The sequence below is a fragment of the Chenopodium album genome, chromosome 21 (genome assembly GCF_948465745.1).
Source record: "Chenopodium album chromosome 21, dcCheAlbu1.1, whole genome shotgun sequence".
NCBI classification, from domain to species: domain Eukaryota; kingdom Viridiplantae; phylum Streptophyta; class Magnoliopsida; order Caryophyllales; family Amaranthaceae; genus Chenopodium; species Chenopodium album.
In genome coordinates this window covers 19623068-19627491 of record NC_137854.1, presented here as the reverse complement: position 1 = coordinate 19627491, position 4424 = coordinate 19623068, and the positions used below count along the sequence as shown (strand labels likewise).

The 4424-nt window shown below is 39.7% G+C and overlaps 1 non-coding gene across 1 annotated transcript; it reads left to right on the top strand.

Moving 5' to 3' along the window:
* The first annotated feature begins 4032 nt into the window (after positions 1–4032).
* On the top strand, positions 4033–4138 carry LOC145603197 (small nucleolar RNA R71). The gene has a single exon (XR_014104729.1). It is a non-coding gene; the product is annotated as a small nucleolar RNA R71 (small nucleolar RNA).
* The last annotated feature ends 286 nt before the right edge of the window (positions 4139–4424 follow it).

Genomic DNA, 4424 nt, shown 5'->3' with positions numbered 1-4424 from the left:
GAATTCCAATCCCGCAAAAGGCATCCTAAAAATCCAATCAAGTAGAAAAGTGAAAGAAAAGACAAAGTAATAAAAGAGACAAAAATAAGAAAATTCAAAAATCAAAAGGAAAAGTTAGAAACTCCGGGTTGCCTCCCAGGAAGCGCTTGCTTAAGGTCCTAAGCTCGACCCTTCCTCCAAATCATGGAGGGTCAAAGAACACCACCTTCTTCAAGGTAGTTGATGGAGCAAAATCTTCTTCAATTTTGAGCAACTTCTCATCGTTGCTTAATGAAACTTTCACAAAATTCTTTTCAAATTCTTCCTTCTCTTTTCTCAATTTCTTTCTTTTTCTTGATTTCTTCGAGTCACGGGCCTTTTTCTTCGGCTTGACTTCAACATCCTTAACCATGGAAGTTTTTTCTTCATCTTGAGAATTAAGCTTGAACCAATTTGGAATCTCAATTTCTTTCTCATCCCTTGGCTTTTGAATTACAAATTCTTCTTCACTAATATCATCAAGACTTGCACAAACATCATCAACAATCTCAAAAACATCGTTAGTAGAAGAATCAACCATGCACACATCATCAATGGAACGAGAAAGACTAGCACATGCTATATCTTGCACACAAGATAAGGACTCATGCATTGGCTTCAACTTAAAACTCTCTTCCAATTTTCCACATCTCAAAGTGATTTGGCCTCCCTTCACATCTATTAAGGCTCCTGAGGTGGCTAAGAAAGGCCTCCCTAGAATGATTGGAATATGCTCATCCTCCTCAATCTCCAAAACAACAAAATCCACGGGAAAGACAAACTCTCCAATCTTTAAAGGGACATCATCAATTCTTCCCTTAGGAAGCTTAATAGAGCGATCGGCCAATTGAAGTGTTATATTAGATGGTTGAAGCTCACCTAGATCAAGCCTCTTGAAAACCGAAAAGGGCATAATACTCACACTAGCCCCTAGATCACACAAAGCATTCTCAAAAACCATTTTCTTGATTTGACAAGGGATTGAAAAATTCCCCGGATCTTCCATTTTCTCCGAAAGCTCACCATGGACAAGAGCACTAAAACACTTCCCTCCTTCCACCGAACTACCCTCATCAAAATTTTCCTTCTCCTCTAGTATCTCCTTAAGAAACTTGGAGTACTTAGGCATATCGGGAGTTGGCTCGGTAGAGGGTGTGGAATCATGGACTTCCTTAAGAACTTCAAGGAACTTCCCAAATTGCTCATCCATTTTGAATCTCAAGTATTTTTGGGGGTATGGTAGATCGGGAAATCTCTCTACCTCACTCATCTTTTCAACAACACTTTCTTCTTTTTCCTCAACCTCACAATAAATTTCCTTAGACTCAACCCTCTCCACTTCATTCTCCATAGCACCACTCTCATCTCTTCCCTCTTTTGAACAAGAAACTCCCTCATTAAAGTCATTTCCACCACTTGTGGCAATAGAGTACACGGGTTTCTTTGGTTCAACACTTTGGGAAGGGAAAGATGAAGGACTAGCATAATCCTTAATAGTGCTTGCTAATTGGGTAATTTGAGTCTCAAGCATCTTATTGTGGGTCATCATCTCATTGAATTTTTTATCACTAACCGCCATATAGGTGTTAATGATCTTGGTTTGATTATCAATCAATTCCTCCAAAGTAGTCCTAGGAGAAGAAGGTTGTGAATAGGAATTTTCACCTTGAGTCTTTGGAACAAATCCGGGTGGGGGACCTCTTTGAGCATTGTTTTGAAAATTTCCCCTTCCTTGATTGTTCCAATTACCCCTATTTTGATTTTGACCATAACCTTGATTATGGTTACCACCACCTTGATTATGGTTACCATTACCTTGGTTATGATTTCCATAACCTTGGTTTTGATTACCATAGGCTTGGTTTTGATTACCATAATTTTGGCTTTGATTTTGGCCACTATAACCTTGGTTATGGTTACCACAAGAACCTTGATTCCCTTGGTTCCTATAACCACCACCATGATTATAGTTGTCAAAATTGCCTTGGTTTTGGTAATTCCTATCCCATTGGCCTCTTTGATTATCAAACCTTTGGACATTGTTGTTTGACACAAAATTAACATGCTCACACTCATTGTTGTCAAACTCATCAACACATTCATTGTTGCAATTGCTAGAATCATGGTCATATGATCCACATACATCACAAAACAAACATCCCATAGGCATATTATGTGAAGTAGAAGGAGTTTGAGAGTTAGAAGAAGTACCTCTCCCCTTAATTTGGGAGGGAAGATTTGGAGCTTGGGAAGAGGAAGAAACACTCTCCAACTTGGCCTTGATTGCCGTCATCTCCTTTCCCAAGTTTGTCATTTGAGACGAAAGATTGTTGATTGCATTGAGATGGTCCACCGAGTACAACGAAGATTGCTTGCTTGAAGAATCTCTTTCCCCATCTTGCCAATCTCTATAGTAAGTCACCACATCCTCTATTATGTCCACAACTTCTTCTTCGGTTTTGTTCATGATTGGACCACCGACCCCTTGATAAGTGGTTTATTTGACCACTTATTGTGTAATTTTAAACCCGATTTTGCGATCATTTCCCCTCTTTCTAACCCAATTTTGAATGAAAATGTTTTGTCTCGGTTTTCCCCCTCTTGGTTTGTGTTTGTCCATGTTTTGCAGGCCTATGGACTCAATATGGCAAGCTTTCGGTGCATGAATCGTGTTTAAGACAAGAGGATTGAAGATTGGAGAGGGCGCTCCAGAGGAGCGGGCGTGCACCTCTCATGGAGCGGGCGCTCCTCGGCCATAACTACATTCTGCCCAAGTTCAGGTGCTGTTAGGAGCGGGCGTGCTCCTCACCAGGAGCGGGCGCTCCTCCCTTTGAAGCTGAATCTGCCCATGCTGCTGGAACAGGGGAGCGGGCGTGCAGCCGAAAGGAGCGGGCGCTCCTCGCTGGAAATCTGTTTTCTTTTGACGGATTTTCCTATGTGTTTCGGGGAGTATAAATACTTCCCCTTTAGGTCATTTAGAGATAGAGAACAGTAGCCTAGTTTTTCAGAAACCTCTCTTAGTTTGGACACTCCTCTTAATTAATTTAGCTTAGTTTTCATCAAATCAAATCATTGTATTAGTGAAATTCAAGAATTATTCTCAAAGTTTGGCAATTTGTATTCAACATTTGAAGCTTCAATTAGTAATTTCTCCAACCTTTTTCTACTTAATTTCAGATTTTATTTGGTATTTGCATGTTATTTAAATCTTCTTAGTTCTTCGTAATTTGTTATTGGATGATAGTTATTTCAATTGTTAACCACTTTTCCCAAATTATTGAAGTAGTTAGAACCCTAATTGTTGATTGCATGTTGATGAACATGAGTTGTGAGTAGTCTTCTTGCTAGGGGTTGGGTGAAGCTCAACCTTTTGGGTTAGTTATGCAAATGTGGGAGAAACATTGATGTTTGTATTGCAATTAAATTGATTATATGAGATTGCTTGTTAGTTCTTCATGATAGGATTAGCTACCCTTGACCTAGGAGCTTGATAGCATGATATGCCTAATTTGACATGGAAGTGTAAATTGAGTATGTCATTACTTGTTGCAATTTGATTATGTATCATCTATTGCTAGACTAATGAGGAATCTAAGCTTAGTAGTGTGAGTTGTTTTCTTATTGCATGAGGTTGATTTTACATATAGTCCTTGCTATATCTTGTCTATTTTACTCCCCGTTTGCCTAATTGCCTTGGTTGAGTGGATCCCATTCCCTAGTGTCTTTAATCCATTGATTTAGAACCATAGTTTGTTTGTCTACTTGACGAACCCTTATTCACCATTGACTTCGAATTAGCTTAAGTGGTAAGATCTTTAGCAACCATATCCCGTTCCTTGTGGACCGAACTCTTACTTGTCATTATGCTTGGTTTGTAAGGTGTTTGTTAACAAATGTGTTTGATTGAGTGTGGAATGAGCGACCGTTCTAACGCCCATCACCCCTCCATCAAGACATGCCTTGCCTTGAGGACTCAAACCACCATAGAAGATTTGGATCAATTGATATGTTGGAATTCCGTGGTGAGGACATTCTCTTTGGTACTCCTTGAATCTCTCCCATGCTTCATAAAGACTCTCATTTGGTTTTTGCTTGAACCCTTGAATTAAAGCCCTTGCCTCCGCCGTTTTCTTTTGAGGATAGAAACGGGACAAGAAAGCTTTAGTGACATCATCCCACGTTCTCAATGAATTGGGCTTCACCTCTTTGTCTAGCCATTCCAAAGACCTTCCTATGAGGGAGAAAGGGAACAACTTAAGGTGGATAAATTCTTGAGACACTCCATTAACCTTGATTGTGTTGCAATATTTTTCAAACTCCTTAAGATGGTTCAATGGGCTCTCGTTCTTTGCCCCACTATATTGTCTCCTCTCAATTAGGGTGATCATTGCCGGCCTAATTTCAAA